Consider the following 15,703-nt stretch of genomic DNA (forward strand, 5'->3'; position numbering starts at 1 on the left):
CAAGGAAAGACACCAAACCTCTCATTCTACTTTCTTCCCCAAAGGTCATCATTGTTAATGGTTTAACATGGATCCTCTATTAATTTACTCACAGAAGTGAAGTTTTTATTTTACTTAGTTGTTTTTTATGTGCATATCATACTATACTTTTCCTCTGAGGCTTGTTTTTAACAATATGTTTTGGATATCTCTCAATGTTAGGAGACAACAAATTCAATCTCATTTCCCCCCCAATATTATAAACATTTTCAACCATACAACAAAGTTGGAAGAACTTCACAGTGAATGCCTGTGTACTCACCACCTAGACCCTACCATTCACATTTTCCTAGACTTGCTTTGTCTCATATCTGCCCATCCCGCTCTTCCTTCACCCATTCGTTTTCTTTTTTGATGGATTCCAAAGGAAATTGCAGGCATCAGTACACTTCCCCCTAAAAAAGCATCATACCTATAATTAATTAGAGTTTAATGTTTGCATATACATTTTCATTCCAGGTAAAATTTATATACAATGAAATGTACAACTCTTACGTCAACTTTTGCTGAGATGTTAAGACTTCATACATCTGTGTAATCAAAACCTTTTGAAGATAGAGTATTATCACCCCAGCAGATTCCCTCTTGCTCCCTTCCAGGTCAATGCCTGACCCTAGTCTTCTATAGGCAACCTTTCTTCCATTTTTATTCTGTCAAAGTTTAGTATTACCTGTTGTAGAATTTCATAAGTGGAAATATTAAACGTGTTCTTTTGTGTAAGGGTTGTTTTCACTTGGCATAATGTTTTTGAGATTCACCCATATTGTTACAGTAGTAGTAAGTGATTCCTTTATGTCATTGAATGGTATGCCACTATATGAATATACAAGAGTTTATATATTAGTTCTCCTATTGATGGGCCCTTGATCTGTCTCCAGGTTTTGGCTTTTGTGAATATACACATGTTTTACATCTTTTTTATGCATATAACTTTTTTGATATTTGAAATTCAAATAACTTAAGTTGAAAAAATTCTTTTTAAAACAATATTTATTCTGAGATAGAGAGAGCGGGGAGAGAGCTGACACACGTGCGAGTGAAGGAGAGGCAGAGAGAGATAATCCAAAGTAGGCTCTGTGCTGAGAGCACAGAGCCCCACACAGGCCTAGACCTCACAAACCCTGAGACCATGACCTGAGCTGAAATCAAGAGTCGGATGCTTAACCGACAGAGCCACCGACGTGCCCCTAAATTGAAAAAAAACTCTTAAAGCCATTTAGAATCAAAACTCTTTTGCTATGAAAATCATGAGTATTTCTAGGTAAGACAGAAATATCTCTAGGTTAACAAGTTCAGATTGGACTTTGGACTGCTCTTTAAACAAATTGTAAGGAATGGAGGGACAATAGGGTATTTACAGAAATACCAACATATGCACTCAGTGGTACAAATTTGGTGACAGAAGAGACTTTCAGTACATGTTGCCATCTCAGAAGTAATTCGCAAAGGGCTTAATTTTATTTTTTTAGATATTAAGAACACCTACGATCCTTCTTCATCCTCGATCTTGGGAGCCAAATAGTACTTTAAATGTCCCATATCAGCAGTTTTATACTCTAGACCAAGGGATACATCACAGACATACGGAATGTCACTGTAGGAGAGAGTGGAGTGGTTTGTAAAGAAGTTCAGAAACCAGTGCAACAAGAAGTTGGCGGAACGAGCTCATTCGTCTCTATGGTAACAGCTTCCTCCTCTTCATCGACATCACTTGTTTGTGATAACTTAATATTTGTTTCCTAGTACTCCGTCTTTTGCACAGGAATTTACAACAGCATCTCCAATATGACTGAGACCTCCCCATAGATGTTCAGATTCACCAGAAGCCATATTTACTACACAACTATACCCCTGTTCTGGAATTCCAAGTTGTTCAACACCTAAAGCCATGACCTTCATTTCATAGTCTGAAACCTTTTCTTTTCTTTTTTAATTTTTTTAATGTTTATTTATTTTTGAGAAAAAGAGAGAGAGACAGAGTGTGAGCCAGGGTGGGGCAGAGAGAGAGACACAGAATCTGGGGCAGGCGCCAGGGTCTGAGCTGTCAGCACATAGTCCTATGCGGGGCTCGAACTCAAGAACCACAAGATCGCGACCTGAGCCAAAGTCGGAGGTCCAACTCACTGAGCCACCCAGGCGCCATGAAACCTTTTCTTGATTTGGAGGTTCAAATAGTAGTGCCAGGGTGTCTGCATGATCTCCAGATCTTGGTGTAATGAGGTCTTCATTGCTGACACATTTTAAGATTTTGGACGTGCTAGTGAGGTTTCATGCCCACGGCCAAGGAAGCCTACATCCATGGAAGCCCACATTCAGGGTGAGCTGCACCAGGGAGACGTGGGAGGTGTTTGTGCTCGGCAGGTTTACCACGCTCCTGTTTCTGTCCCAGCCAGCCTCCTTTTTTTTTTTTTTTTTTTAATGTTTTTTTATTTTTATTTTTGAGAGACAGAGAGAGACAGTGCCAGGAGGGGAGGGTCAGAGAGAGAGGAGACACAGAATCTGAAGCAGGCTCCAGGCTCTGAGCTAGCTGTCAGCACAGAGTCTGACGCGGGGCTCAAACCCACAAACCGTGAGATCATGACCTGAGCCGAAGCCAGACGCTTAACCAACTGAACCACCCAGGCGCCCCCCAGCCAGCCTCCTTGATGAGATCCTTAAGGACCTCCAGAATCTTCTTCAGGATAGATCCCTGAACGAGGCGCCCCTGGAACCTGGTGGCAGAGTCCCTAGGACGCGTCTACAGGCGGAAGTAAGGGAGGAAGTCATAGCAGGCTTCGTCCTCACTGGATAGGAGGGAGCAGGTGGACGCAGGAATGAAAGCCTGAGACCCAGCAAGATCACTGCACATGAATTCCTATTTCTCTTTGGGTAAATACCTAAGAATAGATTGCTGGTTCATGGGGTAGGTGTATGTTTAGTTTTATAAGTAAATACCACGCTATTTTCCAAGGTGGCTCTACCATTTTACACTTCCACAAACAATGTACCAGAGTGCCAATTACTACCCATCCTTGCCAATAGTATTGTCAGTTTTATTTCTTTTAGACATTGTGTTGAGTGTGTAATGGCATGTCATTGTGGTGATCTCATTTTTTAAAACTTTTTTCATGTTTATTTTTGAGAGAGAGAGGGAGAGGGAACAGGGAAGGGGCAGAGAGGGAGAGAGGGAGTCAGGCTCCAGGCTCTGAGCTGTCAGCACAGAACCCAAGGTGGGGCTCAAACTCACGAACTCCAAGATCATGACCTGAGTGGAAGACACGCCCCTCCCCCTTTTTCATCTCATTGTTTTTAAGTGCTGCATAGTATTTCATGGTATATATACACCATAACTTTATTGACCATTCCCCTAACAATGGTCATTAACGTTGTTTCTAACTTTTCCTGATACAAACAATGATGCATGAACAGGTAAACTGTCGTATGTCCAATTTGTAATGTAATGTGTCCACTTGGTTGGGCTGAATTACACTTCCCAGAATGTCCTTTCTTCTGTTTCCTTTAGAGTGGGCCTTCGGGGGATATTTGGAGGGCAGAAGGAAAGCCACAACCATCTTCTAGTTCATACACATAGTCGTCTGCCGACTTAACCTCCTTGGAGGTGCAGCAGCAGCTGGACTTGAACTTCTCGACCTTCCCCTGGGTCCTCCATTGGCTTCTGCAACTCCTGAGCCAACTGCTTGTGTTTTGCTCTGACAAAGGTCTCTAGCTTCTGTAGGACACCAACGTCAGCAAGACTGGAAGCGGTGAAGACCCGGCATGGGTTCTAGTCCATTCCACGGGGTGCTAGCTCTTCCTTGTGGTTCAGGCTGCTTCCGGTCCCCCCACTTCCATCCATCTTCCCTTCCCCATGGCTTTCCCACAATCCTATATAAAAGAGATTTCCTAGAATCAAAGGTCAAAGGGTGTGCATATTTAAATTGCTGACATAGTGACAAATTGCCCTTCAAAAAACTACCAATTTGCACTCTCATAAATAGTGCATGAGGGTGTTCATTTTCTTGCAACTTCATCAGAACTAGATATTATGAATCATTTTAATTGTTGCCAATCTGGTTGGTTAAAAAAATAATAACCATCTTTGGTTTTGGTTTGTATCCCTGCTTACCAGTGAGCCTGAACATCTTTGCATTTGCTGTTGGGTGTTTTATTTATTTCTTCTTCTATAAATTCCTCCACAGCCTTTTATTTTTTATTGATATATTTGGGCTTCTTTTAAGAGGTTCTTTATGTATCTTTGATATTAATCCTTTTTCTTTGCCAAACAAGTGATTCCAATCTTTCTTATTTTTCAACTTTTTTATAATATCTTTCACTCTACAAAAGATTTAGTTTGATGTAGTGAAATCCTATGGTCTGTGGGTTTTATGCTTTTCCTTAGAAAAGGTTTTCTCACATCAAGATTGTAAAATATTATCCTTTATTTTACTTTAATACTTTCATAACTATCTTGTTATGTTTAGAATTCTGATCCATCTACATTTTATTTTAATGTTTGGGGTCTAATTTTTTTCCCAATAAGTTATCCAATTGTCCCAATGATGTTTATGTAATAAATCATCTCTACCTTCTGGGTTTGAAAAGACACTTTTATCAGATATTAAATTTACATATAATCGAGTCTTTTCCTCGTTTTGGTATTCTGTTCCTTTCATCTATTATCCATCGATGTGCTAATACCACACTGCTTTTAATGATTGTAGCTTTGTATTATATTTTACAGCATTAATTTTATTTGATTTTTCGAGAGAGAGAGAGGGTGCAGGTGATCAAGGGGCAGAGAGAGAGAGAGAGGGAGAAAGAATCCCACAAGGGGAAAAGAGAGAGGGAGAGAGAATCCCAAGAGGGTCAGAGAGAGAGAGGGAGGCAGCGGGAGAGAGAGCAAGAGATATGCAGAGCTCACCCAAAGTAGGGCTCCTGCTCCTTTGTTTTGTTTTGTTTTGTTTTTTATCTGAAGCAGGGCTCATGTTCACCCAAAGCAGGGCTTGAACTCACGTGACATGACCTGAGCTAAAGGCAGATGCTTAACCAACTGACCCACGTAGGCACCCTACAGCATTAATTTTAAAATGGAATAACCTTTTTATTAAGGCCTAATAAGGTGCATTTCCTTCTCCGGTCATTTTGGCACTCATCGTTACACTAAAATTAAAATGTACAATTTCAGTGGCACCTGGTTGGCTTAGTTGGTTAAGCGTCCAAGGCTCAGGTCATGATCTCAATAAGTGAATATTTTTTAAATGTTATAATTTTAGAAAGTAACCTTGTACAAAGCACCAAGAAAATGTTTACTATTGTCATTACTCCTTTGCAGTCAGTCATCTTTGGTTTGTTGCCAGAATTGTGTGTTTTCCTACTAATCTATAGTGAATGGGTTTAAGACCAAAGTCACTTATGATTTGGGTTTTCTAGGAAGCAGATGCTGAGACAGAATTGGGACTGTAAAAGAATTGATGGGGAGGAACACCTGTGAAGGAAAGGAAGTGGAAGCATTGAGAACCTCTGGAGCGGTCGTTGCCGGGTAAAAAGTCCCAGGGGTTGGCCAGGCTTCTGGAAAGCTGAAGCAGCTGCAGGCACTAACATTGGGGGGCTGTCAGCGAGTTCTTTCATGAAGGGAAACCTCTGTGGCACATCTCTCCCTGTCTGCCACATCGCCTTTCTCAGCTCCATGGTGGTGACCATGGGGAGGCCTTTTAGTCATTCAACAAACACTGAGTAAGCCTTTCCTATGTACCAGGCACTGAGCTAGATACTTAGTGCTACAGCGATGACTGGAATATTTTCAGTGAGCTCTTTTTCTCAAATGAATCTCATTCCCTGCAGAGGTAGCTCCCCATCCAGCAAAAGAAAAGCTAGTGCTACGTGTGTATTTTTTTAATTCATGAACTTTTTTATTCATCCATAATATAAGATGAAATTGCTAAATGCAAAACATTCAAAAAGCTCTAGAATCTCGCAAAGATCTGGCAAAAAGCAGACATTGGACAAGTATTGTTGACTGAGAGCCTGGGAGAATTCAGAGGAGTTTTTTTCTGGGGAGCAGGTGTTTGTCACCTATCAACCAGCCAAAAATAAAATGTTTAAAAGTAAGTCAAAATTAGGGCACGTGGGTGGCTCTGTAGGCTGAGCATTCACTCTCAATCTCAGCTCAGGTCATGATCTTAGGGTCATGAGTTCAAGCCCAACATCGGGCTCTGCTGGGTGTGAAGCTTACTTAAATAAATAAATAGATAAAAATTAAAATAAGTTAAAATTGGGGCGCCTGGGTGGCTCAGTCGGTTAAGCCTCCGGCTTCAGCTCAGGTCAGATCTCACGTTCGTGGGTTTGAGCCCCGCGTCAGGCTCTGTGCTAACAGCTAGTTCAGAGCCTGGAGCCTGCTTTCAGTTCTGTGTCTCCTTCTCTCTCTGCCCCTCCCCCTCTCATGCTCTGTCTCTCTCTGTATCAAAAATAAATAAAACATTAAAAAAAATAAGTTAAAATTGATTTGCTGCTGCAAAGATTCAGTAAAACTCAGGAAGTAGACAAAGATTGTGTTTTTAGTAAAGTCCTCCTATCCTCCTGCCTCCTCCAAGCCCACCCACCGATAATTTTCCTTCCTTCCTCCCAATCATCATTGAAACTCCTTCCCTAACTCAGGGTGTCAATCTCACAATTTCACTATAACGCTTCACAGCGATTTAAGAATGATTTTTAGGAGCGCCTGGTGGTTCAGTCCATTAAGTGTCTGACTCTTGATTTTGACTCAGGTCATGAGTTTGAGCCCCATGCCTGGCTCTGTGTTGACAGTGCAGAGACTGCTTGGTATTCTCTCTCTCTCTCTTCTACCCCTTCCCTGCTCATGCGCTCTCTCTCTCTCTCTCTCTCTCTCTCTCTCTCTTTCTCTCTCTCAAAATAAATGTTAAAAGAAGAATGATTTTTAAATTTCTGCAAATTTATCTGCACTTGACAACGGGAGGAATTCAAACACAAATCATTCTGTGACTTGTGGGAGAGAGGTGGAATCACGGCCCTTGCCAGCCACTGTCACCATCACCACAACTACCTCTGCCCTCCTGGGCAAATGTCCTTTCTCCTTAGAAGTTAGAAATAGAGGTTGTGCAGTTAGCCTTACATTTCCTCTTATTGCCCCTCCCACTGAGGGCTCGAGACAACTGACTTCTGTGCACGTTGTTGGACTGTTGGACGGGTGGCTCAGGCCTGAGGATTGGTGGATGAGCTTGCTCCTCCAAGGACAAGACACCCTGGATTCTACTGTGGGACAATCGTTTCTTTCATGTGGCAGGCAGGGGTTTCCCAGGGAAGAGGCTGCTGGTGAGTTTTCATCAGGGAATGAGTCGGGTGGGGATGTACCCACGCTATAATATTAGCACAGAGGCAAAGCGACAAAGCAATCTCCCCTCCGTGGTCACCCTGGCAGTGCTCGCCACTAAAGTGCCCCTCCCCCCATAAGCCTCTGCCAACAGCTGGCTGACGTTGAGTGGGCATGGGGCCCACAGCAAGGCCCACCCTGTGCTGACTTCCACAGTGATCTCTTGAAGGAAAAGGGAGAAGAACTGACTACCTCAGAGGCTGTGCAGGAAAGCCTGGCTTCCCCACAGCACCGTGCTTGGGCACTTAGCAAACTGTAGTCGAGTGCCTCTCTAATTTGGCTGTCCTTCCCACCAGGCCGCAAGATACTTGGGAGCAGGGCTGTATCTCTTTCACCCAGGAGTCTCCAGTAGGGAGAGGGACTCTGGAAACATTAGAAGAAAGAACAGCGTTGAGGGCCCACCGTGCAAAAAGTAAGGCATGGTTCCTGCCCTGGAGGAGCAGGGATGTGGGGGACAGACAATCCACTGGGATTGGTTGTAAAGGAGAAAAGTAAGTCTTCACCAGGGTGGAGAAGTGTACATACGGGTGTGTGGAGTGAGGAAAAGATAAGCTAGGGGAAGAAAACCCGAGCAAATGCAACATGAAAGGGAATGGCATTTTCAGGGAGTATTCCAGAAGATGCAAGTGAGAGGGTGAGGTCACTTTGAAGATGATGCCAGTTTGGCTGCATCAGCAAGACTAGGACTCCGTTGAGTTAATATTTATAACTTTATGTTTACCTTTTCGTTATGTTTGTTTTAAGATTTTTTAAAAGTCTGACCAATTTTAAGCAGTATATCCTACTTGTTGGAAATGTTCTACTATTTATTTGATGATAGCTGCTCAAGGGTGGAAACACTACCCTTATTTTTTTTTCAGATCATGACCTAGGGGCACCTGGCTGGCTCAGTCAGTGGAGCATGTGACTCTTGATCTTGGGGTTGTGAGTTCGAGCCCCATGTTGGGTGTAAAGATTACTTAAAAATAAAGTCTTTAAAAAAAAAAAGACCATGATCTACCCCGTGCTGTCCGACACGGTGGTCTCTAGCCACATGTGGCTACTGAGCACTTGAAATGTGGCAAATCCAAACTAAGAGGGCTTGTAAGTGAAAGACACATACCAAATCCCTGAGACTTTAGTATAAAAAATGTAAAATATCTTATTAATAATTTCTTATATTGATTACATATTGAGATTGTATTTTTAGCCTATTGAGTTAAATAAAATGTTAAACTAACAATATTAATTTTAATATTGATAATATTAAAATCTGCTAGAAATGTAAAATGTTTATTTTTTAATTAACATAGAGTAAAATTCACTCTTTTTGGTGTACCGTTCTACAAGTTTTGACAAGGGTGTAGAGTCACGTAGCTAGTGCCACAATCAAGATACAGAGCAATTCTCTGACCTCGCTTATGCAGAACCTTAGTAGTTAAGCTGCCCCTTCCCTTCCCCCATCTCCTGCAGCCATCGATCTGTTCTCTTTCCCTATGGTTTTGTTTCTTCCAGACTGACATACAAATGGAATGTTACAGTATGTAGTGTGTGTGTGTGTGTGTGTGTGTGTGTGTAAATACGTATATAACATTAAATTTGCCATATGAACCATTGGGTGGTAATTTTTTGAGTGTGGTTTCTCTCAACATAATGAATCTCAACTTATGTTGAGAGAAACAGAAGCTGAGCTTCATCCACGTAACCAGTAGGTCCTTCCTTTTTTATCGCTGAGCAGTATTCCATTGTATGCATATACCACCCACTTATCTCTCCATGAGACAAAGAACATTTGGATTGTTTCCAGTTTGGGGTATTTATGCAAAAAAAAAAAGCTGCTCTAAACATTCACATATGGATTTTTGTTTAAACGTAAGTTTTTATTTTTCTTGGTTAAATACTTAGGAGTATTTACTGGGGGTAAATATGTGGGTGGACTTCTGGGTCATATGCTAGGTGTGCTTAATGCTGTACAAAATACCGTCAACTGTTCCCCAAAGTAGCTGCGCCATTTTGCGTTCCCATCAACAACGTAGGAGAGTTCGAGCGCTCTGGGTCCTCGCCAATGTGTGGTATTATCAGGTTTGGGTTTGGTTTGGGTTTTTGGCCTGGGTTTTAGGCTTTCTAATAAGTGTGTGGTATGGTTTTACTTTGTATTGTGGTTTTAATTTGCATTTCCCTAATGGCTAATGCTGTTGAGCATCTTTTCATGTGCTTATTTGCCAGCCATATATCTTTTTAGGTGAAGCTCACATCTTTTGCTCGTCTTAAAAAATTGAATTGTTTCTTTCTGATGAGTTTCCAAGATTATTTCTAAAAGACAGCCGTAACCCTGACTACCTCCATGCTGAGATGTTATAGGCATTGCCACCTTCTTTTGTGTGTGTTTTAAATCATGCAAGGGACTACCTTCAATCAACATCACAGAATTCCTGTGATCCAGTTATTCACCAGAATACACATTTTTTATTAATTTTTAATGTTTATTTATTTTTGAGATGGAGGGGGAGGGGCAGAGAGAGAGAGAGAGAGAGAGATGCAGAATCTGAAGCAGGCTCCAGGCTTTGAGCTGTCAGCACAGAGCCTGATGCAGGGCTTGAACTCATCAAACGTGAGATCGTGACCTGAGCCAAAGTTGGACGCTTAACCTACTGAGCCACCCAGGTGCCCCTGAAATACATATTTCTTTTTTAATTAATTGGATGCTAACAAGGCCTTGTTGAAAGTCTGGTTGATATGATTGCTCAGAGGGTCAAAGAATGTGCTAATCATTTGTTCCTCTAATTTTGTAAGATCTGTCTCCGAATCAAGGTACATACTTAGACAGTATGAGTTTATGACTTTGTGTTGTGTACTTGGATTTTATTGATGGTCCATATTTGAAACAGTCCTTGTGAATTCTATAAAACTGATGATAAAGAAGTTGCCCATTTTAAAAAAATTTATGTATTTTGAGAGCAAGTGAGCACATGTGAGAGCAAGCTGAGGAGGGGCAGAGAGAGAGAATCCCAAGCAGCTCTGCATGCAGCGCAGAGCCTGATGTAGGGATCAGAGTGACAAACATGAGCTCATGACCCCAGCTGAAACCAAGAGTCAGGTGCTAAGCTGACTGAGCCATCCAGGTGTCTCAAGAAGTTCCCCATTATATTTTTCTTTGATTTTTTTAAATGTTTATTTATTTTTGAGAGAGACAGAGTGTCAGCAGGGGCAGGGCAGAGAGCGAGGGAAACACAATCCAAAGCAGGCTCCAGGCTTCGAGCTGTCAGCACTGAACCTGATGTGGGGCTCGAACTCACAAACTATAGATCATGACCTGAGCTGAAATCAGACGTTTAACCAACTGAGCCACCCAGGCACCCCAAGAAGTTGCCCATTGTATTTTTCAATATCCCTTATAGAACAAACTGTTTAATAATTTCCTATTAGAGTTTAGTGCCAGAAAAACTTCCCATTGACTGGCAAATAGTCATCTTTTCTATTATGATACAATGAGAACTATGACCTTCAGCAACGTTATGCTTTTCCATTTGACTGCTAGAAAACTAGGACTAAATTTAATATTCAGTTATCCTAACTACCTTTACCCTTAATTATCCCTCTGCTCTCCGTGTCTTTTATTATTTATATTGACTTAATGATCATAAAAAAGGGCCTTTCTTGAGAAGGCAGTGTTCCACTTACTATGCGGCACAACCCTGGCTCAAGTGTAGTGGTATAAAATGCTTTATTATGCTGACTGATTCTGTGCATCAGGAATTCTGGAAGAGCACAGTGGGGACGCTCTTCTGTGTTCCTGAGCTTCACTTGGTGACTAACAGCTGGGAACTAAAAGGGCTGCAGCTTCAGGAATCACTTTACTTATTTTTGAGAGAGAGAAAGACAGAGTGCAAGCAGGGGAGGGGCAGAGAGAGAGGCACAGAATCAGAAACAGGCTCCAGGTTCTGAGCTGTCAGCATAGAGCCCAACGCGGGGCTCCAACTCTCAAACTGTGAGATCATAACCTGAGCGGAAGTCAGACACGTAACTGACTGAGCCACCCAGGAGCCCTGGCAGGGATCACTCTAAAGTGGTTTCTTCACTCACATGACTGAGGCTGGGCTGGAAAGGCTGAAGGCTAGGCTTAACTGGAACTGTCATGCAGAGCACCTGTGCACGGCCTCTCCGTGTGGCTTGGCTTCTCACTGCACAGTGGCTGGTTCCATGGGGGGAGAAAACCCAGAAGGCATGTCCTGGGAATCAGCATTCCTAGACGATTAAGCAGAAGGTGCATGGCCTTTCTAGCCTCAGAAATCACACATCACTTCTGCCATACACTATAGAGTGTAGCAGTCACAAACCCACCCGGATTTGAGAACAGATCCAAAGACCCATCTGTCGGGGCGCCTGGGTGGCTCAGTCGATTAAGCATCCGACTTTGGCTCAGGTCATGATCTCATGGTTCGTGGGTTCGAGCCCCGCATCGGGCTCTGTGCTTGACAGCTAGCTCAGAGCCTGGAGCCTGTCTTCGGATGCTGTGTCTGCCTCTCTGACCCTCCCCTGGTTATGCTGTCTCCCTCTCTCAAAATAAGTAAAACATTTAAAAAACAGCAATAACAACAGAGACCCATCTCTCGATGGGAGAAAAGATTAAAATAATTCCTTGCCACTTTCAAAAACTACAGGCATAAATAACAAAAAACAATAAACTCATGGCTCTTTATTGGTCAAAGAGATCTAAATAGGCGGTTTCTCAGCATTTATCCCTGTGCAGACCCCATGGTTGGGGCAGGCGGGTGTGGAGGACAATGGTAGGAGAGATTTCTTCAGCTCCCTACGATCTTCCCACATTTGTTGCAGAGCCATTTTATTTTTTATTTTTTATTAAAAAAATTTTTTTTATTGCTTTTTATTTTATTTTTGAGAGACAGAGAGAGACAGCTGGAGCAGGGGAGGGTCAGAGAGAGAGGGAGACACAGAATCCGAAACAGGCTCCAGGCTCTGAGCTAGCTGTCAGCACAGAGCCCGACGTGGGGCTCGAACCCACAAACCGTGAGATCTGACCTGAGCTGAAGCCGGATGCTTAACCGACTGAGCCACCCAGGCGCCCTGCAGAGCCATTTTAAAAATTCACCAAAGTTTCTGCAAAGCTAAGGGGAAAAGCTAGCTAAAATTAGATATATTACTAATTTGGTAGCAACAAGATTGTTTTGGCCCTCAATAACTTTTTTAAGGGGCATTTAAAAAGCTATTATTTTAGCCATGAAAGATTAATGAAAGACATCTTTCTTTTTAAGGACTAGTGAGAAGACACCTTTTCCCACTGGTTGGAAATAATAAATTCTGCAGATACCTGAAAACAGACACGTCTGAAAACCATTCCTCTTCCTCTTCTTCCTCCTATGCCCTGCCCTTCCTAGATTCTTTAGAGGAAATTCCATGATTAAGCACCTAAAATGAGCTAAGTATTGTCACCCCCAAAACATTTCAAAGCACAGATTTAGCAGCCAATTTAATAAAGTAATTAAGATATAATATTTCGGGGGTTGGCAAACTTTTTCTGGAAAGGGCCAAATAATATTTTATGCTTGCTGGGCAATACAGTGTCTTTCACAACTATTTAACTTTGCTGTTGCAGCAAAAGGTAGCGATAGGCAATATATAAATGAATATGCATTACTGTGTTCCAATGAAAATTTATGAACACTTAAATTTGAATTTCATACAAGGGCGCCTGGGTGACTCAGTTGGGTGTCCAACTTCAGCTCAGGTCATGATCTCGCAGTTTGCGAGTTCGAGCCCTGTGTCAGGTTCTGAGAGCTCAGAGCCTGGAACCTGCTTCTGATTCTGTGTCTCCTCTCTCTGCCCCTCCCCTGCTCATGCTCTGTCTCTGTCTCTCTCTCAAAAAATATATAATCATTAAAACATTTTTTTAAATTTAAAAACCAATTTTAGGGACCCCTGGGTGGCTCATTCGGTTGAGCATCCCATTTCAGTTCAGGTCATGATCTTGCAGTTTGTTGAGTTCAAGCCCCGCGTCAGGCTCTGTGCTGACAGTGCAGAGTCTGGAGCCTGCTTCAGATTCTATGTCTCCCTCTCTCTCTGCCCCTCCCCCACTCATTCTCTCTCTCTCTCTCTCTCTCTCTCTCTCTCTCTCTCTCTCTCTCTCTCTCTGTGTCAAAAAGAAACATTTTCAAAAAATGAAAAATAAATACATAATAAAAACCAATTTTAGGAGTGCTTGGCTGGCTGTCATAAGACTTCTTGATCTCAGAGTTGTGAGTTCAAGCCCCATGTTAGAAATAGAGTTTACTTTAAAAAAATAATATAAATACATAAATACATAAAAATTTAAAAACCGATTTTAGTTTGTAGACAAAAACAAGTAATGAACCAGGTTTGATCTGTGGGTTCTGACTTGCCTACCCATACAAACTTAAGTGAAAAACAGGATGCAGAATTATATTTACAGTATGATTTCCATAACTCGAAAAAGGAGACTGACACATAAAGAAAAGTCTGAGAGTAAATCTACAAAACGTGGTTGTATTTTTTTAATGTTTTTTAAATTTATTTTTGAGAGACAGAGAGAGACAGTGCCAGCAGGAGAGGGTCAGAGAGAGAGGGAGACACAGAATCTGAAGCAGGCTCCAGGCTCTGAGCTGTCAGCACAGAGCCCAACTCGGGCTGGAACCCACGAACCGTGAGATCATGACCTGAGCCGAAGCTGGATGCTTAACCGACTGAGCCACCCAGGTGCCCCATCGTGGCTGTATTTTAATGCCAAATTAAGGTTGATTTTCCTCTCTTTACTTTTCGGTAGTTTCAAATTTTATTGAAGGGAATATTTTACTTGAACAATGAAAATAAAAATTTTTGAAATAATAAATGTGGTAGTGTTCACCTCAACAGCATATATACCAAAAATAACAAAGAAGGAGAAAATTACAGGCACACCTCGATTTATTGCATTTCACTTTATTGCCCTTTCCAGATCTAGCATTTGTTGCAGATTGAAGGTTTGTAGCAACCCTGCTTTGAGCAAGTCTACCACCATATTTCCAACAGCATTTGCTTACTTTGTGCCCTGTGTCACATTTTGGTCATTCCGGCAGTATTTCAAACTTTCATTATTATTATATTTGTTATGGGGAGGTGTGATCAGTGGTTAGACTTGCTGGAAGAGACGATGGTTAGCATTTTTTAGCAATAAAGTATTGTACACATTTCAGACATAATGCTATTGCACACACACTAGACTGCAGCATAGTATAGACAATTTTTATATGCATGGGAATCCAAAAAATTCATTTAACTTGCTTTATTGTGATACTCGCTTTATTGCACTGGTCTAGAAATGACCCTGCAATATCTCTGCGGTATGCCTGTAGAATGAATTGGATATTGGACTGGACCTAGAGTTATTTATGTATATATCAATCTGTATCTGTATATTACACCTAGATGTCAGCCTAGCTATCACACTATCTATGGAAATGTCCACTGAGAGGTCATGAAAGCAGCAACACTTCAAAAGCAATGAGCATACCCAGCACGATGAAACCCAGTTCTAAGTAAGAGCTCTCCACTAAAAGAACCAAAGCTCCTTGGAGAAGTATCTGACCCCAGGACTGGGGCAAGGATAAAATACAAGGTGGGCCTGGAACATCTTGTGGGAGAAAGTGAGCGCTCAAGTAACCATTGGGACAAGTCAAGTGGACACAAAAGCTGGCTTGAATGGGCTTCCACTGGCCAAATCTGGAACTACTGAAGCATTAAAATAAATGTCATTATAATAAATGACAGCAACAGGTTCTAGCCCCATGGATACAACAGGAAACTGCGAGTCCATGTGATATAAAAAATAAATAAATATTAAAAGGTTTGATGAGAAATGGGTGATTTTTATAGTTTCAAATACCTCTCTATATAACACTTTATAATTACAAAAGGAAAACGTGTCACTGTACAGCGGGGAAGCATACGGGACATCATCTTAATCAAGCATCCAAGTGAACGGCATCAGTAACGCGACAAATTGACGAAGCTGAAATTGAGTGCCACTTCATACGACGCGCTGAGTGAGAAGGACGCAGCATCACTTGGGTGATGGTCCTGCCAGAAACGCACAGCCCGGATCCAGGCAAGACCCGACACACGAAACCAAACAGAGGGACCGTCCCCAGCTTCGCTGGGCCCCCGTCACTCGCCGCGCAGCCCGAGCCCGGCCGGCCGCCGACCCTCCGGGAGTCCGCGGCGCCCGACGGCTCCACACACGCCGGGCGCCGTCCCCGCGCCGCCTTCCCGCCGCCGCCGCCGCCAGGAGGCTCCGCGCGCCTTCCC

At 42.4% G+C, this 15,703-nt stretch overlaps 1 pseudogene; it reads right to left on the reverse strand.

Annotated features, from left to right (window-relative positions):
* Positions 1-1,521: 1,521 nt before the first annotated feature.
* LOC115297726 overlaps positions 1,522-15,703 on the reverse strand; it is a 16,224-nt pseudogene continuing 2,042 nt past the window's right edge.

This window comes from Suricata suricatta, chromosome 8, assembly GCF_006229205.1.
Source record: "Suricata suricatta isolate VVHF042 chromosome 8, meerkat_22Aug2017_6uvM2_HiC, whole genome shotgun sequence".
NCBI lineage: Eukaryota > Metazoa > Chordata > Mammalia > Carnivora > Herpestidae > Suricata > Suricata suricatta.